Raw genomic sequence first — 23,214 nt, 5'->3', positions numbered from 1 at the left:
CTTTGAGAGGGTTCTCTTCCTCCTGTGAATAGGTAGAACCATTTTACTCAAAAATAAGAGGAGAAATATTTCAGACACTTCATTTTTGGGGTCAGATTTTAGAAATTAGTTATTTATTTTATATAACTGTCTAATTTATGCTGTGTTGCAAAACTCGCAAAGATTTAAGTCTGATTTTTTTTTGAAATTTTCCAGCAGTTAATGGGATAATTTACTCTGGTGCACAGCGAGCAGGTCTATAACCATAGAGACGGGGAACCGTACTACACTGGGCGGGTGGTTGCCTTTCTCAGGGTCTGCAATCTCTGTGCGTATTTATTTGAAACAGAGAATGCGCCAGGCAGGTTGTGTTTATGTCTGCAAGGCACTGAACTTCATCCAAAGCAGAGCTGTGAACCCTGGCCTTCAGAAATGGCAGGAACCAGGAAGAAACAGTTGGAATCAGTGTCGCGTGTCCTACCTCTATGTGTGAAGCTCATCCAGTAGAAACAGCTATGGCTATGGGTCTTAGAATCTTTCCCCTTCCTGCCCTATGCTGTGTGAGGCATCAATTTATGAGTAAGTTCCACTGGTATTTTTATATGAGTAGCTTTCAAACACCATTATTTTCCCTCTCCTCCCTTAAATGTATCCGTTGCATCTCATTAGGACCTTGCTGGAAAGTGGAGCTGATGGAACACTAACAAAGAAATACAACTAAAGTGTATTCATGTCCAGGGTGACAGACAACTGGAAATGCCAGTGAAACCCATTGAAAAAAGGGTCATTATAAAATAATAGTAAGCCAGCTGGGCAGGGGTGGCGCACGCCTTTAATCCCGGCACTCGGGAGGCAGAAGCAGAACGATCTCTGTGAGTTTGAGGCCAGCCTGGTCTACAGAGTAAAGTTCTAGCCACCATTACACAGAGAAACCCTGTCTCAAAACAAAACAAACAAAACCACAAAACAGAAAAACAAAATAATAGCAGCAACAGCAAAAAAGAAAAGAGCCTAAAGGGTGTGAAATTGTCATAATGTAAGCTGAGAACCATTATGAGAATGACTGTTGTTTTTAAATAAATTTTTATTTAAAGTAAAACAATCTTATTTTACATACCAATCCCAGGTCCCTCTCCCTCCATCTTCCCATTTCCCCCATCCCACTCCCCATCCCACTCTCCATCCCACTCCCTATCCACTCCCTATCCCACTCCCCAGGGAGGGTGAGGCTTCCCAAGAGGGATCATCAAAATCTGACACAGGACCTAGGCCCTCCCCTGTGTGTCTAGGCTGAGATAGTATCTCTCCGTAGGGAATGGGCTCCCGAAGCACATTCATGCACTAGGGATGAATACTGGTTCCACTGACAGAGGCCCCATAGATTGCCCAAGTCCCCCAACTGAAACCCACATTCAGGAAGCCTGGTTTCCCAGCTGTCAGTTTGGATTCTGTGAACTCCCCCTTGCTCAGGTCAGCTGTTTCTGTGGGTTTCCCCAGCATGGTCATCAGTGCTTGGATGTGAATCTCTGCTTCTGTTTCCATCAGCTACTGGATGAAGGCTCAAGGATGGCATTTAATCTCATTATAGGGAAAGGGCAGTTAAGGTAGCCTCTCCACTATTACTTGGATTCTTAGCTGGGGTCATCCTTGTGGATTCCTGGACATTTCCCTAGTATCAGATTTCTTTAGACCTATAATGGCTCCCTCTATTATGGTATCTCTTTTCTTGCTCTCCTTCTCTATTCTTCTCCCAACTTGATCTTCCTGATCCCTCATGTTCTCTTCCCCCTTTCTCCCTTCTTCCTCCTACCCTCCTCCCCATTCCCCCAGTGCTTCCAATTTGCTCAGGAGATCTTGTCCCTTCTCCAGAAGACCATGTATGTCTCTCTTAGTGTCTTCCTTGTAGGATGAGTATCCTTTGCTCTCTGTCTAATATAGAAAGATCTCCCATGCTCTTAGATAGGTAGGATCAACATAGTCAAAATGGCAATCTTACCAAAAGCAATCTACAGATTCAATGCAATCCCCTTCAAAATCCCAATACAGTTCTTCACAGATCTTGAAAGTACAATACTCAACTTTACATGGAAAAACGAAAAACCCAGGGTAGCCAAAACAACACTGTACAATAAAGGAACTTCAGGAGGCATCACTATCCCTGACTTCAAGCTCTACTATAGAGCTATAGTAGTGAAAACAGCTTGGTATTGGCACAAAAACAGACAGGTAGACCAATGGAATCGAATTGAAGACCCTGATATTAATTCACACACCTATGAACACCCGATTTTTAACAATGAAGCTAAAATTATACAATGGAAAAAAGAAAGCATCTTCAACAAATAGTGCTGGCATAACTGGATGCTGGCATGCAGAAGACTGCAGATAGATACATGTCTATCACTGTGCACAAAAGTTAAGTCCAAAAGGATCAAAGACCTCAACATAAATCCAGCCACACTGAACCTTTTAGAAGAGAAAGTGGGTGGTACCCTTGAACGAATTGGTACAGGAGACCACTTCCTGAACATAACTCCAGTAGCACAGACACTGAGATTGACAATTAATAAATGGGACCTCCTGAAACTGAGAAGCTTCTGTAAGGCAGAGGACACAGTCAACAAGACTTAATGGCAGCCCACAGAATGGGAAAAGATCTTCTCCAACCCCACATCTGACAGGGATGACTCTTGGACAAGTACAGGAACCTTCATGGAGTACTCCTGGCCAGTCCATCACTGTGAATGTCATATAAACCTCCAGTCTTTTGTCCTAGAACAATGAAATTATACATCTGAGAAAAACAGCCACAGTGTTGTATGTGGAGGAATAAGGATATATTCAGCATTTACTTGTCTGTTTACCCTTCTTACAATTTTTATGAAGGTTGGTCTACACAGTTCCTGGCCAAAATCATAGGATCAGTACTCTGGAAGGGAAATCCTGCAGTTCTGTTGGTTCAAAGACAGCTTATAAACTAACATTTCTTGGGGGAAAACAGATTTCCTGGTAAAAACATAGACAATTGTGTGGGATTACTGAGGCTGCCTAAGGAGTCTTTCTGTTTGAGTTTCAGTCATATTTTACTTTTAGAATTAATCTGTAAAACTGTTAAGAACTGGAATCTATAGGAAAGAAAAGCGGTCAATTAAAATCACCCAGAAGTCTTTGAGTTTGCTTTTCTTAAAATAATAATTCAAAAGAGAAACCCTGTCATAGAATAGGATAGAAACACTGTGTTACAACAGTGTGGGTGACGCTGGGCACTTGGTCACTGCTGGTTACATGAAAACGGTGAGGTACAATAGTTCTCACACCCTCACTTTCTTAAACCCTTGAACTTGGAGCTTTTAGGACTTGTATTGCATGTTAAAAATAATGTTTGGTCCTGAATAATGTAAATAAAACTTTTTTCCTTTTATACTTAGTATAAGGAGTATGTTCATGAGAAGATGTCTAGCAAGCACATAATGTATGCCCATGCTCTTTCCTTTACATTCACTTTTATTTGTACTAATGTGCTCTCTGTGAGTGTGTGTGTGTGTGTGTGTGTGTGTGTGTGTGTGTGTGTGTGTGTGTGGCTGAGAGTATGCTGTCTGACATGCCCGGAGCGGACGTCAGAGCCCTGGAACTGGGGCTGTAGCAGGTTGTGTGCCACCAAGTGGGTGCTGGGAACGGCATGCTGGGCCTCGGGAAGAGGAACAGTGCCGTTAACCGCTGGGCCTCCTTCCACCCCCGGCTTGTATGTTTAATAGCTCACTTTTGGATACCCTCTTTATCATCTTCAACCGGTCAGTTACTAGTTCTGTAAGTAAAAGGCCAGTTTTGGCCAATATTGCTAACTAGAGTTCCTATGGGTTTAAGTCCTTAGGTTTCAGAACCCAGTCCACCACCTAATGCAGGGTGAAGGCTGTGACAGTCTCACTAACGGATTGAGTGAAGACGCTGTTAGACATGCACAGCCTGGTCTTGTCTACTGAAATACAGCTACAGTACACTTTCCAGGCCTTCCTTGCAACTCCTCATTAAACCTGTTTTACAAAAGCACCTCATAGCCCTGAATAAAAGAAAAGCCCTGCTTTTGGTCCTTTCTTTGTAAACACTTCTTTAAAAATACAGAGAAATGTTTTTCTTCTCCTTTCCTTTCCTCCTCCTCCTTCCAACCCCTCTTTCCTTCTCCCCCACCCCTCTCCCTCACTGGGAGGTCAGCAGTGACGTTCAAGTGTGTCCTAAGGGTTAAGTGGTTTCAGTAAAAACCCCAACAGAATGTCTGCTTTCTCCAAAATACTAGTGTTGAGCTGTCTTTTGCAGAGTGTGCTTTAAGTCAAATCAACAGAACCCTCATGAGGCATTGTGCCTCGCCCATCCGAAGTGTCAGCCTTGGAGTCTCGATGCTGACAGCAGTCTTGAACCAGGGCATCTCTTACTGTTTGCACACTACAGGTTTCCAGTAGATGCCAGTGTTTTCCATGTGGTTTTATCTGAAGTGGGAGAGTGGTATCCAGCCAGTGCTGAGACAATGCCTTGCATTGTGAGGGAAGGTCTCGCTTCTGTTTCTTCTAATCACAAGGTTTTATTTTAAAAATATCATGTGTATAGAAAATTTCAGAGAATAGCTGAATAAACAAATTTACCCAGATTCCTTGATTGTTAATTCATTATTTTGACACATTTGCACATTCTCCTTCCTTTATACACCCCCACACATATGCACACATATTTTTGGTTTTTGAGATGAAGGTAGCCCAAGATAGCTTTGAATTCATGATTTTCCTCCTTCCTTCAGGCTTCTGAGTGCCATCATACCCAATGACACTTTTAATTTTTTTATTGACCCTTTCAGGAATTGTAAATACTTAAGTGTATATCTCCTAAGATCAAGCACATCCTTCTACAGATAGTATGTTACTCCTGGAATCAACAGAATGTAAACTTGATATACCACATACTACTGTTGCTAGAGTCAGACTTTTTCTGTTGCCCTACTAAGGGCTCCCCCACCCTCATTAAACACTTTTTCTTCTCGCTCATAAACTGACTCCCTGGAATTTTGGAGTTTTGAAGGTTGTTATTAGCAGCTGTGAGTTCTTAGGTAGTCCAGACACTGCAGCTGCTGGTCAGCGTGTCCCACTGATGCCCATGGAGTCCTTGCATTCATGTTTGGCATTGCTTTCAAGGTCTGTAGCAGAGTAGTCTTGTGCTACAAAGTACTTGCTTCTTGTAACAGAAGTGGGCACACACACAGACACACACACACAGAGACACACACAGACACAGACACACACACACACAGACACACACACAGAGACACACACACAGACACACACACAGAGACACACACAGACACACACACAGACACACACACAGAGACACACACACAGACACACACACAGACACACACACACACAGACACACACACACAGACACTCACAGACACAGACACACACACAGAGACACATACAGACACACACACACACAGACACACTCACACACATGCACACAGACACAAATAATGACCTTTGTCATAAAGAAAATCCAGTCTTTAATGTTTTACCACAAGTGTTGAATTGTATAGTACAGTTTTAACAAAGATAAAATTTCATTATTTTTTTCTAAAATTAGCATCAAGAAAAATTAAAGAGCTAAAATGAAAGGTTTTAAGTCTCACATATTCCATGCGTAAAAAGACATTAAAGTCCCTGGAAAGTCAGCCCAAAGGAAACATGAGGGGGAAAAATGCAAACTAGATTCTCGAGGAAGAGGAAGCGGAAGCAGCAGCAGATCCAAGCATCTTATCTTGAATCAGGAACTTAGGCTTTGCCTGTCTCTTTGTTGTGTCCCTTTGTTTCTCGGTAGTGAGAGCTTATAACCCTGGTCATTAATTTCCCCAAAGACTCCCTCATACTGTGAGTCTGCTCCCCTTTGATGAGGGCAGTTAGCTTTGCATTTTGTCTGTCCTTAGAACTTTTGAAGCTGCTCATCACCTGTACTCTACAGTGCATGCTGAGAAAACACTACTTTGCCAATTGTTCTGCAAACATTTACTAAGAAGCCCCTGTGTCAAAGTCCTAGGTGTGCTGCTAAGGTTGTAGGAGTAAGATGCAGTCCATGTGAAATTCACAGTCCAGCAGGGAAACCGGCCATGACTCTCATTAGGACAAATACCATAGTATCTACAAAGTGAAAGGAGAAAACAGATTGTACTATTAGGACGTGGCTCATAGGAAAAGTGTCATTTAAGCCGGTCTTAAAGCTTGTAATAATGTGCATTTGACAAAGTAAGAGAACACTTAATAGCTGTTTTTAATTCAGTATTCTTTTTAACGTTCATCTTCACAGTCCTTAGTAGTCTTTTTAAGACTTTTCTTCAGATATGTCTTAGTTAGGGTTCCATTGCTGTGAATGTTGTACCCAAATTCTGAACCCCCAAATCACCAAGAGGCCCATTTTGATGCAAAAGCAGAGTCTTTTATTGAAGTTATTTAATGAGCTAAACCCATTAGTTCCAGAATGCTGGAATTAAAGGCGTGTGCCACGACCACCTGTACTACCCAGTGAGATTCATGCAATCCCCTATAAAATCAAGATTAAAAAGCAGATCATATACTTCCAACACATAATGGCACAGAATATACATGACCATTCCAAAATGTAGGGAAGGGTGCATGGTGAGGAAATACTGGACCATAACAAGACCAAAAACCAGCTGGGCAGACTCCAAACTCCGCATGTCTGGTGTCATGCTGCTCTTCAGATCTCCAACTCTGTTCAGCTATGCTGACTGTACACACTTTCTCTCTCTCTCCCGCTGGTTCCACTCCTGTTAGCAGCTCTCCTCAGCAGGTAGCCCATGGCTCTGGCATCGCTAACATCTTGAGGTCTCTAAGGCAATCCAGGCTTCAACTCCCAGCTCTGCACAGTGACCTCTCTGGGCCTCCATGTAGGGACATCTCTGACACACACCTGATCTCAGCAACTTTTCTTAGTCATGGAAGGAGATTCTATAACCCCTTTTTGCTATCCTTGACTCTAAAGCCAGACCATGTGACCAAAGCTGCCAAGTTCTGCTGCTTGTTGGGTCTGGAACATGGCTCCCTTTTTCAATTACATCAGTTTTTGTTGGTTTCCTTCTGTTCTGGAACTCTGTAGGCCAAGCTGGCCTTGAACCCAGAGATCCACCTGCCTCTGCCTTCTTAGTGCTGGAGTTTAAAGGTGTGCACCACCACACTCATCCCTAACCTTTTCTTTAATTCCTTCCCACAAATAAAACCATGTGAGGAGAGCAAGTGCTGTGTGTGTCATGATTGACTGAGAGTTTCTTAAGTATGTCCTCTGCGTGTCTTTCTGTGAAATGTGGCTTAGACCCCAACAGCATCTGGCAAAGTGTTGAGTTTCTGGTTTGTTTTTGATAATTCCAGGAATACTCACAAACTTTCTCAAGGATGTTGAGGAACTTAGTTGCATTTCTTCAGGAGTTCTGTTTGAGCCTCCAGAGCAGGAAGAAAGGAAGATGAGGGTAATACAAGATCATCAGTGCTGTTGAGGGGAAAGGGTGAGGAGGGCTCTTCCCATGTGCTCAGAGTCTTCACATCAGTGTTTGCACCAGGAGATGCGGAGAACCTTAAAAGATGGCAAGTGTGCAGCCCACGACATGTCCTGGTCTCTAGGGCATGGCCCTCTGTCCCTGAAGCTGACCAGAGTGACTCAAGGAGACATCTGGCTTTCCAAAACATGAGTAGATAAAGCAGACATGCTGACTCAACACAGCTGTTCTTAATATTATCAGCATTTAGGTTTCTGGTGCACAAAATGAACCTTTTTGTTTCTTTGTTTCTTTGTTTCGTTTTCCTATCCCATAATAGATCAGTACTTCTATAAAATGGAATTTCTCTAGAAATACCAGATTGCTACAGTAGTTTCTGGATACTCTTTATTTCTGGTTTTTACCTTATTGTAGACTGCTGTGACTTAGGTGACACTACCTTGGTATGACCCTCAGGATATGTGAAAGCTCTCATAAAAAGCTTTCATAGAGGAAAATTACAAATTTAATTCAAAGAATCCACTATTCAGAAACCAAGCGTCTTATTTTACGAGAGCAGCATTTTGTCAGCATGGCCACAGTAGGTGGCCCATGGTAGCCAGCCATGTTCCAGGTTGTGAGATATATGTGGTCCCTTCTGTGTGGCCTGTTGTTGCTGGAGGCGTGTCGAGCTTCTCTTGGTTAGCCTTGCTGCAATGAACCTTACCCATGTTTCCTAGCCCTAGCATTTGGATGCTGTCAGTGTGGAACATGTGCATTCCTGCTGCTCTTACTGGCACACATCATTCATATTATAATTTAATATTTTTTGGCCAATCAATACTTTCTAAGTCTAAAACTAAGTATCTCCTCATAAATGAGCACGGAAAAAAAAATGGACTTCTGGATGAGGTCCAAATAAAGAAACCATTGGGTTGGTCTCTGAGGTCCGTGCTTGGCTAGCTTGTGAGAAACTCTGGGGTGGGTCAGTCTCCCGCAGCTCCCCATGGAATGTGGACTGTAGGGAATGAGAGTGTTGGAAGGTGAGTGAAGGTAGAGTGAGATTTCTGAGGTAGAGTGTGCTGGGAAAGAATGAGCATGTCATAGCCAGCGGGCGGGAGTCGAGGGTTGCGTGAAGTTTTGTTGGAATTGAGGAGGACTGAGGATTGCCTCTCCAGCAGCCTTAGTGATGATGGTGAAGTGAAGTTGAGTGACTAAGGAAGGCGTGCTGAATGACAGAGCCTTGAGCATTACAGGTGGAAGGCAGGATGACAGCCTAGAAAACTTTGACAGGACCCACAGTCTTCCCTGTTGCAGCATACAAGGAGTGGCACTCTCTAAGAAGAGAAATGTTCTCAGTCAGAAATGTTTTATAAAAACACACACTCCGGTTGTGTGTGGGGAGAGTAGGAGTGGACAGGAAGAGCACCAGTCAGCAGTTGTATTGGTCACTGAGCATAAGTATGTTGCATTATTGAGGAAATTGCAGGCAAAAGGGGAAGACAAAGGAGTGTGGAGATGAGTTTGCTAAAAAATAGTTATCAGGTGGTGGAGGTGCCCAACCTAACACTAACCCTAACCTAACCCTAACCCTAACCCCAACCCCAACCCCAACCCTAACCCTAACCTAACCCTAACCCTAACCCTAACCTAACCCTAACCCTTGCTAAAAAATAGTTATTGGGTGGTGGAGGTGCCCACCCTAAACTTAACCCTAACCCTAACCCTAACCCTAACCTAACCCTAACCTAACCCTAACCCTAACCCTAAGCCTAAGCCTAACCTAACCTTAACCCTAGCCCTAAACCTAACCCTAACCCTAACCCAAACCTAACCATAACCCTAACCTAACCCTAACCCTAACCTAACCCTAACCCTAACCCTAAGCCTAAGCCTAACCTAACCTTAACCCTAGCCCTAAACCTAACCCTAACCTAACCCTAACCCTAACCCAAACCTAACCATAACCCTAACCTAACCCTAACCCTAACCCTAACCCTAACCCTAACCCAAACCTAACCATAACCCTAACCTAACCTTAACTCTAACCTTAACTCTAACCTAACTTCTTAACTCTAACTCTAACTTCTAACCTTAACTCTAACTTCTAACCTTAACCTTAACCCTAACCTAACTCTAACTCTAACCTTAACTCTAACTCTAACTTTAACCTTAACCTTAACCTTAACTTAACCTTAACCTTAACCTTAACCTTAACCCTAACTCTAACCCTAACCTAATCTTAACCTAATCCTAACCTTAACCTAAGCCTAAGCCTAACCTAACCTTAACCCTAGCTCTAAACCTAACCCTAACCTAACTTAAACCTAACCATAACCCTAACCTAACCCTAACCTTAACCTAACCTAACCCTAACCTAAGCCTAAGCCTAACCTAACCTTAACCCTAGCTCTAAACCTAACCCTAACCTAACCTTAACCCTAACCTAAACCTAACCATAACCTAACCTAACCTTAACCCTAACTCTAACCTTAACCCTAACCTAAACCTAACCATAACCCTAACCTAACCTTAACCTTAACTCTAACCTTAACCTAACTTCTAATCCTAACCTAACTCTAACTCCTTAACCTTAACTCTAACTCTCTAACCCTAACTCTAACCCTAACCCTAACCAAACCCTAACCTTAACCTAACCCTGACCCTAACCCTAACCCAAACCTAACCCTAACCCTAACCTAACCCTAACCCTAACCTAACCCTAACCCTAACTCTAACCTTAACCTAACCCTAACTCTAACCTTAACCTAACCCTAACCCTAACCTAACCCTAACCTAACCCTAACCCTAACTCTAACCTTAACCTAACCCTAACCTAACCCTAACCCTAACCCTAACCTAACCCTAACCCTAACCTAACCCTAACCCAACCCTAACTCTAACCCTAACCTAACCCTAACCCAACCCTAACTCTAACCCTAACCCTAACCCTAACTCTACCTTAACCTAACCCTAACCCTAACCTAACCCAGCACTCAGAGGCAGAGGCAGGCAGATCTCTGTGAGTTTGAGACCAGCCTGGTCTACAGAGCAAGTTCCAGGACAGCCAGGGCTACACAGAGAAACCCTGTCTTCAAAACATACACACACACACACACACACACACACACACATACATACACTCACACACACACTCTCACACACATACATACGCTCACACACACAACACACACTCATACACACTCACACACACATCTGAGGAAGCTTCACCATGTGGATGACCAAGGGTAACAGGGTTGAGGGCATGGCTGGCCTGATGGGATGTGGGATAGAAGTGATTCTCTGTAAATGCTGGTTTAAACTAAACCTAAGGCCAGTTTTAACCTCCCAGTATTGAGCTGCAGAAGGCAGTAAGATGTGAAGAGGTCCTAAGTGGGGCATTTTTTCCACTTACTGATTAAATATTCAGTGAGAACTTACAGTGTGTAGCTGCAGGCTCTGCCTGAGAAAGACAGTGAGCAGGGTCTTAGATCCATCGGTTATTAGCTATGTGATGGACAAATTGCTTAAGCCCTCTCCTGTAAAACTTGCTTATTGCGATGATCCATGAAGAAAATTCTTAGAAAGCTCTCAGCATAATCCCTGCCATGTACTAAGACCTAGATGCACTTTTATTAGTTCAATGTATCAAGATTTAATAGAACAGGATGTCCCAACGTTCATTCTGGGCTTTTTTTCCTCTTCTGTGTCTTATGGCTTTTAATTTTAATTAGTTGAAGTACATAAATAAATACATAATTTTTGGGTACCACTTAGCACTATCCCAAATTTGTAATGGCATATGTGGAGGAGTTCTTAGGTGACAGCAGAAAAGCATCTTCTCTCCCCTAAATTATCAGCTGGGTCTGTAGACTATTACTTTGAAAACACTGCCTTTAAATTTAAACCTGCTGTTTTAGCTTGCATATAAATGCTGCCATTTGCCCCCACCTCCCCTGTCCAAGTGGACCAGCAGCTGCTTTTGAGACAGTAACTAGAGAGGGAGTGATACTGTCCTTGGGTTCTGAGTCCCTGAGCTAAGTGAGCTATTTCATTCTAGTTTACAATTTGATCAAGCTTTTTAATATTTAAAAATTAATGCTTCAGTTAAAAAATGTATTCAGGCTTCTCTTTCCTTTATCAGGTAAGAAGCAGATTTTTCTGGGTTCAGTTGTTCACAGCTGCAGTACCAGCACTGAGGAGGCAGAGGTAGGCGGATCGCTGCACATTATAGGCCACATACAGGCCAGCCAGGGCTACAAAGTGTGACTCTGCCTCAGAGTGAAAACAGCCCCAGGCCCTCACCAGGTCTCTCTTCCCACTTTTTGTGTGTTTGTCTTTCTTTCATTAGGAGTTATCCTAAACAGAGAATGTCGATTTGATTATCTCAGAAGACTTCATACCTGCTAAAAATTTAAGACAGAAACGGATGGTGTATTCTTTTAATTATGATGACTAGGAGACCACTTCACCTAAGAGTCTGGCCATCGCTAGTCATTGTTCCTGAGGCCCATTTCGAGGCACTGTGAATGTTGTCTCCACTAACCATCACCAAAAAAGGTGGCAATGACCTTCTTAGATATTTTTAAAACATTTAGAGACAAATACACATTTGTCATGTGCTCCCTTTCTAATTAAATGTAGTGTAACATATCCCTGGCATGACCCCCGTGGTTGTGAGGCATGGACCTTGAGTGCTGCACGGGCTTCCAGCTGTTTCTGACAGTCCCTGCCCAGGGGCGGTGTGGGAGCTAAGCAGCTTGTGAGTGACCCCTGCCGCAATAGGGGAAGCTCTTGTCCACCATGTCTTCTCTGTGGCTTCCTACATTAAACCACTCTTGTCCACCATGTCTTCTCTGTGGCTTCCTACATTAAACCACTCTTGTCCACCATGTCTTCTCTGTGGCTTCCTACATTAAACCGCTCTTGTCCACCATGTCTTCTCTGTGGCTTCCTACATTAAACCGCTCTTGTCCACCATGTCTTCTCTGTGGCTTCCTACATTAAACCACTCTTGTCCACCATGTCTTCTCTGTGGCTTCCTACATTAAACCGCTCTTGTCCACCATGTCTTCTCTGTGGCTTCCTACATTAAACCGCTCTTGTCCACCATGTCTTCTCTGTGGCTTCCTACATTAAACCGCTCTTGTCCACCATGTCTTCTCTGTGGCTTCCTACATTAAACCGCTCTTGTCCACCATGTCTTCTCTGTGGCTTCCTACATTAAACCACTCTTGTCCACCATGTCTTCTCTGTGGCTTCCTACATTAAACCGCTCTTGTCCACCATGTCTTCTCTGTGGCTTCCTACATTAAACCGCTCTTGTCCACCATGTCTTCTCTGTGGCTTCCTACATTAAACCGCTCTTGTCCACCATGTCTTCTCTGTGGCTTCCTACATTAAACCGCTCTTGTCCACCATGTCTTCTCTGTGGCTTCCTACATTAAACCGCTCTTGTCCACCATGTCTTCTCTGTGGCTTCCTACATTAAACCGCTCTTGTCCACCATGTCTTCTCTGTGGCTTCCTACATTAAACCGCTCTTGTCCACCATGTCTTCTCTGTGGCTTCCTACATTAAACCGCTCTTGTCCACCATGTCTTCTCTGTGGCTTCCTACATTAAACCGCTCTTGTCCACCATGTCTTCTCTGTGGCTTCCTACATTAAACCGTTCTTGTCCACCATGTCTTCTCTGTGGCTGTCTACATTAGACTGCTCTTGTCCACCATGTCTTCTCTGTGGCTTCCTACATTAGACCGTTGCCTTCGAGCATTTCTGCTTGCCATTTGTACTTTGAGATTTTGTGAATTTATTGATTACATCGTTTTAGTTTTAAATAACACACTTATACAAGGGAGGGATCTAGTTAGTGTATTTAAAAAATGTAGAATAACAAAAACCTTGAAATCTAGAATTACATATTATTGACTAAAACATTGATACACCTTACAGTTGGGAGTTAAATGTAATTAAAAATGTTTCCTTTAGTTAAGTGGTGGCTTCAGAGGGGTTTATGATGTTCAGTTGTAGAGTTGGGGTTTGTAGCTGAAGGGGTCAAAGCACATAGCAGAGTGTGGCAGAGATCACTCTAAGATGGCTCATTAGTTGCAAATGTTTTTGGCAAGTTTCAACTCCTAATCCTTTTTCATCTGCCATTTTGTAAAAATACAATTCTCCAGCAAGGGTAAGTACTGTTTGATGCAGGATCCGTTAGACTGCTTTGAATCCTAGTGGGTAATGCGAGAAAGCCCATGCTGTAGCTGGAAGTTTCTGTGTCCTGTCCCGTCCCTGTCCCCACTCCCCCGGCCCCCCTGCCCCTCTTTAGCCCCAAATAAACACACAGAGGCATCTATTAACGGCAACCTGTTTGGCCGATGGCTAGGGCTTCTTACTGGCTAACTCTCTCTTAATTATTAACCCATACCTACTCATCAATGTATCTCTACATGGCCTTATCCAGAGAACGCCAGGCATGTCCTATCTTCCCGGTCTCGCACGTGGTGTCTCCTCACTGCTCCTCTCTCCCCAGCATTCTCCTTGTCTCCTGGCCCTGCCTGTCTTCCTGCCTCTACTGCACAACCAAGTGGTTTTTTTATTCATTAACCAATAAGAGAAACTTAGATCCAGAAGAACATCCCCCATCACCGTGCTACTAGCGGTGAAATAATTCAGGCTTGGGTGTGCCACCAGCGTTTTCAATACCGCTTCCCCCAATGGTAGATAAGGAGAGTCATCAGCAGTTCTTTGAAGGGGAGCTTTACCCATCTCTATTTAATAGGCATAGAAATGTAAATAAAAAGAGTGATTTAGTTCCCAAGTTTATGCTTTTCAATATTACCAAAATATTGAGTCAAAAAAGTTTCGGATAGCTTATTAAACAGGAATAGGAGCAGTAGAATCATAAAAATGTTGCATACTTCATCATCAACTCATGTAGGTATTTGTGAATGTTCTGTAGGAAACAAGCCAAACCACTTTTAGCTTTTCTTTTTTGAGACAGGGTCTCATGTGGCCCAGGCCTCGGCATCACTAGGTAGCCAAGGATAACCTAGAACTTCAAATCCTGCTGCCTTTGCCTCCTGAGTGTGAGCTCTGGAATCTCATGGATTTGCCCATGCCCAGTTTATGCCGTGCTAGGTGCCCGGCCTTGTTCTTGCTGACTGTGTGCTCTGCCCTCCCGGCCTTGTTCTTGCTGACTGTGTGCTCTGCCCTCCCGGCCTTGTTCTTGCTGACTGTGTGCTCTGCCCTTCCAACTTGTAGCTATTTTGCTGTTGGTTTTCATCCCGAATTTCAAAATTATGTTACATTTTCTTATGCCACATTCCAACAAACTAAAAACAATTGTTGAATAATTTCTAATGCCAGCAGGATTTTTCTATACGGGCTCTTATAGGTGGGGCAGTTAAATGAGTGTTATTATTAACAGGGTTATAGGTGTTCCTACTGTCTTAAAGACTTTCTTTGAGTTTTATCCTATTCATCACTAAATCTTCTGTGCTCTGTTATAAGGGTTTACATATTTTTGTTTTTAGTTCTTAATTAGTAATTCAGATTCATTTCACTCTAAATTTAACTGTTATTCATTTTCCTTTACAGTTAGAAATCTGAATATACCACATTACCTTTCAAATTATTGAAAATGTATTGCAGTGTTGAAATTATGATATTGACTATTTATAAATATTTATACTATTTGTAGCTTTACCTATATTTCTAGAAATTATTTGTTTACATTTTATTCAGATTTATTATTACTCTTAAATTCTCCCTGAAGAAGGCAAACAAAACCTTATTATCTGCAAAATTCATTTTAATTTATAGACATAATCTTTTGGGGGGTTTTTTTGTTTGTTTGTTTGTTTTTCGAGACAGGGTTTCTCTGTATTGTTTTGGAGGCTGTCCTGGAACTAGCTCTGTAGATCAGGCTGGTCTTGAACTCACAGAGATCCACCTGCCTCCTCGAGTGCTGGGATTAAAGGCATGCTCCACCAATGCCCAGACTTTGTTTTTTAAGACAAGGTTTCACTGTAGTCTGGCTGGCCTGGAACTAGCTATGTAGACCAGGCTAGCCTTGAACTTACAGAGATCCACTTGGCTCTCCCTCCTGAGTGACAGAATTAAAGGCATGTGTTACCATTTAAAATAATAGCCACGCCGGGCGGTGGTGGCGCATGCCTTTAATCCCAGCACTCGGGAGGCAGAGGCAGGCGGATCTCTGTGAGTTCGAGGCCGGGCTGGACCGATAGCCTCCAAAACAATACAGAGAAACCCTGTCTCGTAAAAACCAAAAAAAATAAATAAATAAATAAAATAAAATAATAGCCACAGTGTCATTTTCTAATACTGCAAAAGAACTTTACCCAAATATAGGGAAGTGTTGTTCTGATTTTCACATTTTAGGGACTTATGTACCTCTGACATGCTGATAGAGCCCAGAGGCCAGCATACACTCTGACATGTTCATAGACACCAGGGGCCAGTATACACTCTGACATGCTGACAAACACCAGGGGCCAGCATACACTCTGACATGCTGACAGAGACCAGGGGCCAGCATACACTCTGACATGCTGACAGACACCAGGGGCCAGCATACACTCTGACATGTTCATAGAGACCAGGGGCCAGTATACACTCTGACATGCTGACAGACACCAGGGGTAGCCATTTGTCCCCTTTGGACTTAACAGTGTCTGAGGATTTCCCTTCAGAGAAGCACACTTATTCATCAAACCCTGCCCTCTTATTTCTATTTTTCAATCTCAAAACTACTAAGGATGCTAGTAATATGATATGGCGTGGGGTAAAGATAGTTTATATTGAAAAAAAGAACACATGGGTTCCATGCTTTGAGTCTACTTTGTATACAAACTCGTAATATAATTATAGCCTGGCATTTCAAAGGGAAATACTTCAAGTAACATAGTAGTTAATCACTTACTAGCTGCTAACCTCCAGATAGGAACTTTCCTAAGTGGCTTTATGCTATTGATTTGACTTATTTTTTTAAAGCAACTCTCTCTATATAATATTATAGTGTTAAAGATAAACAGATTCACTGGCCAAATCTTTGCCTTGGTTACATAATAACCAGTGTGGGAGACAAGATGAGATTCAGACACAGTGTGCAGACCTGCACTGCATACCCAAGTTCTGTCAACACTGAACATATACCCAAGGGAGGCTCCTTATTTCATAGATGAGCACTGGACTCAGAGTGGTTAGCCATGTGCAGCTGCCACTGAGGCCTCAGGCAGGAGGTGGGGAGTTCACTCTCCTTTCTGAGGTCTGGCTGCTTGTCTCCCTCAAAACAAACAAAAGCTGGAATTGTCTTAGTGAGGAGGAGGGATTTCTCTCAGCGTGGCTGCCTCCCTGGGAAGGGAGATCTAAGGGAAGGAGCAGATAGGTTCAGGGCATGAACCATGCTCAGGTGAGCAGTCTTGGTCACACTGTGGTCTGATTGGGCATTACCTAGCGCTCGGCCCTGGGAAAGGAGAATCATGAGTTTGGATCTGTTGTGGCCTATTGGCCTATTCAGTAAGACCTTGTCTTGGAGGTTTAAAAAGAGAGAGAGAAACTTGTTTTTGTGTATTAGTTTTGATTCTTGTCGCAGGATATTCGTCGGTTAGGCCTAGTGTTCCTGGAGTCCCTGGTGACTGTAGGAAGACTTGACTTGGAGAAAAGTATACATCAGGAAGGCCAGGTAGAGTTAGCAAGGCTGCCAGGGTTAGGACAGAGACCTGTGGGCCCTGTTTTATGGCCTGGAACACAGGATGCTGTGAAAACTGGCGGGTGACAACCGGTCAGCAGTGGCTGGGGAGACCCTGTCAAGTAGCCTGAGTTCCCTCCCTCCTAGTGAGGAGTCAGGCAAAGCTGAACTCTTAGCTGTGTCACAGAAAAGAACCTCAGGATGAGTCAGAGTAAAATGAAGTTATAAAAATTATACAACCAAGCTCCTGTGGGGGGGGGGGATGGCATGACTTAGGAGGACAGTCACACCTGACACAGCGGTGTGTGTGGCCGCTTGCTTTTGTTTGTTTGTTTTGTTTTTTGAGACAGGGTTTCTCTGTGTAGCCCTGGCTGTCCTGGAACTCACTCTGTAGACCAGGCTAGCCTTGAACTCACAGAGATCCACCTCCTCTGCTGGGATTAGAGGTGTGCGGCACCACCGCCTGGCTGGGTGTGTGTGCTTGTTGGGAGTCCTGCTTGTGGTCTCTGCAGTGGTGATGCATATAATTCTGTGCTTTCTCACTCACCAGTGCCATTTCCGACAACGTTTAAATGGTACGAAAGAATAAGGCTGCTTTCCTAATTTGTGCTGTGTGAAAGACAAGAGTGAAATTATAAGGTGGTTTATGGGGTCTGTGATTTAGATTTAGGGATGAAAGTACTGGCCACAAACGCCCTGGCCCTAAGGAAACAAGGTTTGTTGTTTTTAACATCCTTTTTTTGAGATATCTTTAGGGAACCAAGCACCAAAATTTGGGGGCAATTTGGAAGTTTCTTTAAGTAGCCAACAGGTAGCTAGATCCTGTTAGGTTTTAGGGAAGGGGGTCAGGATGTGGGTCCAGAGAAACACTGGATGAATGTCCTTCATCTTCGGTAACTCCATAAATCTCAGTGTTATGGTGCAGTGTGTGTGTGTGTGTGTGTGTGTCTGTGTGTCTGTATCTGTGTCTGTGTGTGTGTGTGTCTGTGTGTGTATGTCTGTGTGTGTGTCTGTCTGTGTGTCTGTCTGTGTGTCTGTATCTGTGTGTGTGTGTGTGTGTGTCTGTGTGTCTGTATCTGTGTCTGTGTGTGTGTGTGTCTGTGTGTGTGTGTCTGTGTGTGTGTGTCTGTGTGTGTGTGTGTCTGTGTGTCTGTATCTGTGTCTGTGTGTGTGTGTGTCTGTGTGTGTGTGTCTGTGTGTGTGTGTGTCTACCCTCAGACTGCCTGCTTGTTTATAGGTCTTTGCCGTTGTCGTTGTTGGCACGCTGTCAAATCCAGAGCTCCTGCTGTGAGGGGTGCTCACTCCACTGGTTTGACGTCTTGTCAGTGTGACTGAAAGTGACCCATTGGATGTGTGTCTTTTTCTGTTGAGAAACACTGTTGTTTATGGTAGAATATTTCTTCACGTAGAATGACAAGAAATAACAGTATGGGACAGGTGTCACTGATCTGTAGAAGAATGGGACTGTTATCTTGCCTGTCAATTCCCCCAGCTACTGCAGGAAGACATCCCAGAGAAGAAATAGTACTTTACTTTTATGTCAAAGTCTTTAAAGAGATACAGTGGGGGATCAAGGTCAGCTTTTCATCTTAGAAACAATTTTTTAAAAAAGTTTTCGTTGCTGCCTGTGCTTGGGTTTGTGTTCATGCATGCGTGCACCATGTATATACAGGTGCCCTCAGAAGCCAGAAGAGGGCTTCAGATCTCTAGGAGCTGGGGTTACAGGGAGTTGAGTGACTGGACCAAACTGAGGTCCTCTGGAAAAGCACCAAGCACTCTTAACTACTGGACCATCTTTCCAACCCTTTACAACCACTTGGTTCTATCACACTATACAATATAAAATAATTACACTTTAAAATCTGATATTTTTAAGTTGTAAGTACTTCCATTTTATAATAGGACTGTTGTTTTCTGCAAAAGAAGGTAACTGTAATTGTGTAAGTGATATAGTTTTGTAACTACAGAAATGATGGCTTTATAATCTGGTTGGTTATGGTGCTGTCATTGTAGTTAAATTAATAATCAGTATTTATTGTTTGCAAAACACAGTTTCCTGCATTTTTTTAAACGGTTGCAGATGAGGGAGGTGAAGCTTGTGCCCAAATCCTGCAGGTGCTTTGTGGTAACAGCTCCTCAGAGTTGTGGCTAGCACAGAGCTCACGGAGATGAGCGTCTCCCACTCTAAGTCTATATATCCTGACACAGAGTGACCAGGAGCCAGGCACACACTCAGGGAGTCTGTGCCCTCCCGTGGGTGAGGGAGCCAGGAATCTGCTTGCTGGCCCACTCTCGAGTGCCGCTGCTCCGGGCTTTACAGGCACTGGCTGTGAATGCTGTGGATTTCCCTGTCTCTTGCTCCGTTCCTCTCTCCCTATGGTAGGGATACAGCCTGCCACAGGTCCACGTGTAACAGCAGTAGCAGCTGCCAGAGGAGCGGGACCTTTCGTTGTCTAAGACCCACTGGGACAGGATCTTGTAGAAAAGGACTTTAGCTGAAGGCAGCAGTAGCACTGGTGCTTAGGAGAACAGTGGTCAGGGTTGTATTGGGGGGAAAGGAAGTGTTTTGGATTTTTGTGGAGCTGTGTGTCTGGGATTTATGAGAATAACACTGACAAGTAACACTTTTCTTTGCATGTTGTTTAGGATTCATCCCCTGTGTAAGATGAGGTAAGGGCACAGTATGTTCTGTTTCTACATAAAAGGCAGATATAATCCAAACTGATTGTTCGTTTATTTAGTGGGAAGTATCAGGGGCTGAAGTGGCATTTGGGTATAGCTTTGATGGAAAACCAGGATTTTAGTAGGTTATGAATAAGTAGTGACACAATAAGTTTGCAGATATGTAAACCACATAAGATAACTGTGGGGTTCAGGAAGTTGTGATCTAACTGCATGTCAAGTCCATAGACTGCTGTGGAAGGAGAGGAGTGCTCCATATGAGAGCTGGATCCAAGCCAGTGGAGAGGGACCTGTGAGAGCCACGCAAAAATTTGGGTGTTTTCTTTGTTTTGTTTTTAGTTTCGTAAATAGTTTATCAGTCTTTTTCATTTATGGTTTCTTTTTAAGACAGTCTTTTCTCTGTCACCCAGACTGGCCTTGAACTTAAGTGCATGGAGCCCAGGCTGGTCTCTTAATTCATTCTTTTTGCCCCAACGTCTTGAGGCCTGCAACTATATGCGTATGTAACCATAGCTTCTGGAGTTTGGATTTTATTCTGTTTGTGAGGAGCCATTAAACGTGTGTGTATGTGTGTGTGTGTGTATGTGTGTGTGTGAGTGTGTGTATGTTTGTGTTAGTGAGTGTGAGTGTGTGTGTGAGAGAGAGCATGTGAGTGTGTGTGAGAGTATATATGTGTGTGTGTGAGAGAGAGACAGAGAGAAGCAGCTTTGATGAGATGGCGTCTCACAGTGTAGTGTATGTAAGGATCCAGTTGTCTTACAAGTGTGTGTGTGTGTGTGTGTGTGTGTGTGTGTGTGTGTGTGTGTGTGTGTAGTTTGGAGTTTGGATATTATTCTGTTTGTGAGGAACCATTGAATGTGTGTGTGTGTGTGTGTGTGTGTTTGTATATCCAGAAGCAGCAAAGAAAACACATAGTTAGCTCACTCAGTGTTTCCTAACTCTGTGTTAGAATCCCACAGTTTTGGTGTTCTAATCATTATTTTTGAAATCTTTTAAAGAAATTAAGAGAAAAGGAAATGTATTTATGGAATCTGATGTTTGAAGACATTTAAAATTTTCATTTAAAAAGATCTTTTGTTTGGCTTTGGAGACCATGGGTGTGCATGTGTGGGTATGTGTGGAGGCCACTGACAAACCTCAGTTGCCATGCTTTCTTTGGTGTAAGGTCTCTTGCTGGGACCTGGGGCTCACCAGTCAGGTTAGCCAGGGGTCTTGCCACAAGCACTACATTAAAAGTGCATGCCACCATGCCCAGCTTTCCACGTGGATCCGGGATTGAACTCAGTTCCTCAAGATTGTGTGGCACACACTTTATTAGTCTCTAGTGTCCTCCTAGCCCTGAGACAGGGTCTCTTGTAGGTCAGCCCGGTCTTGAGCTTCCTAGATGACTGAGGCTGACCTTGGATTTCTAATCCTTCGTCTCTGTTTTTAATGCAATAGTCTCATTGGACAGTATATGAACAATAGATGAGTTCCCATCTTCACTCTCTCAGCCTGGACACATGGGGGAGGGCCTAACCCCTGCCCAGAGGTGATATGACAGACCTTGGAGATCGCCCATGGAGGGTGTCACCCTCCCTGGAGAGTGGAGTTGGGATTGGGTGGGGAGTTGGGGGAGGTGGGGGGTGGGGGAGGAGGGGAGGGAAAGGGAGCTGGGATTGACATGTGAAGCAGCTTGTTTCTAATTTAAATAAAAAACAGGTATAAAAACAAAAGTTCCCATCTTCTTTAACCTTGTTTTTAACCTTGTTTTTATCAAGGTATCCCACCCTCCCCACCCTCCCCACCCTCCCCACCCTCCCTACCCTCCCCATCCTCCTCTCTCTCCTTCACCCTCTCCCCTGCCCACATGCTCCCAATTTACTCAGGAGGTCTTGTCTTTTTCCCCTTCCTAGGGGGATCTATGTATGTCTCTCTTAGGGTCCTCTTTGTTACCTCTCTTAGGTTCTCTGGGGTTGCCGCCTGTAGGCTGGTTGTCCTTTGCTCTATGTCTAACGTCCACTTATAAGTGAGTACATACTGTACTTGTCTTTGTGGGCCTGGGTTACCTCACTCAGGATGGTTTTTTCTAGCTCCATCCATTTACCTGTGAATTTTAAGATGTCATTGTTTACTGCTGAGTAGTACTCCATTGTGTAAATGCACCACTGTTGGGGAAGTCTTATGCTAATAAAGCACTGTCTGGCCAATAGGAATCTAGATAGGTGGGGCTAGGAATCCAGGAGGATTCTGGGTAGGAGAAACACAAGAGAGTCGACATGTAACGCCATGGGTAGGAGCCCGGAACTATTCTCCGGTAAGAAACATACTTAGATTAACAATTATGGGGTAATTACTTAAATCAGAGCTAGCCAGTAAGAGACAAGCAAGGCCAACAGCTTCATAATTAATACAGCGTCCTGTGTGATTATTTGGGGACTAGAATGTGGCAGAGCCCAGGCGGCTGGCGGGTGATAAACCAAAGTGGCTAGCAAAGAATAAGCTTCCCTTAACAAAATGGTGATCAGGAGTGGGATGATGAATTTCCACGCAGAATGACAAAAGCTTTAAAGGAATTTTAGAAACAGAAGAACAGAGAGAAGCACAGATTATTGGTAGCAGCATTTTTCTCAGGTGTGCTCTGTTTTGCTATCCACAAGCAGAGATTCACATGGCTCGTTTACCGGAGTCTTCCTGACTAAGAAAAAAAAAAAAAAAAAAACAGCAAGGTTGTTTTAAGAGACTCTGCTAACGATTGAAAGGTGTGTACGTACAGCTGGAAGTGGCAGTTTTTGCTGGGGGTCAGCATGGACTGAGGCGGTAAGCTGGAGTCATGCTTACGCCCGCCATCTTGAAAAAAACCGTCAGTTTAAAACAGCCATGGTTTTACAGATAAGACACGTGGCCAGAAAAACGTAAAGATTTACAGTAAAGTCAGACTTGGATGAACAAAACCTCTAAAGGTTTACAGTGTGTTTAAAAATATACGTGAGATTGAGAGAGAAAATGAAACTGCAAAGTGGTAAATAAATACAAAAGCCGGGTGTGGTGGCACACGCCGGTAGGATTGCTCCAGAGGCAGAGGCAGGCAGGTTTCCACAGAGAAACCCTGTCTCAGAGAAAAATAAATAAAAGTGAAAGAAATAAAGTAATATTAGATAAATAAATAAGCCACACAAAGATGGAAAATACACAGAGAGTCTGGATACTGTACACTATTGTGTTTTTCAGTTTTTTGCTTGCTCAGGAAGGAACTGCTGCTAAAGTACACTTGATTATAAATGCTGCTGAATTAATCCAACTTCTATCTTTTGAAAATGCCTTGACTTCAAAATTTAAGTAT

The 23,214-nt window shown here is 43.4% G+C and overlaps 1 protein-coding gene across 1 annotated transcript in view; it reads left to right on the top strand.

Moving 5' to 3' along the window:
- Positions 1–23,214, top strand: part of Prkar2b (protein kinase cAMP-dependent type II regulatory subunit beta) — a 108,886-nt gene that overhangs the window by 22,765 nt on the left and 62,907 nt on the right. The gene's annotated exons all lie outside the window — the stretch shown is intronic.

Source organism: Mesocricetus auratus, unplaced genomic scaffold (genome assembly GCF_017639785.1).
Source record: "Mesocricetus auratus isolate SY011 unplaced genomic scaffold, BCM_Maur_2.0 Super-Scaffold_15014, whole genome shotgun sequence".
NCBI lineage: Eukaryota > Metazoa > Chordata > Mammalia > Rodentia > Cricetidae > Mesocricetus > Mesocricetus auratus.
This window is presented reverse-complemented; position numbering and strand designations above follow the sequence as displayed.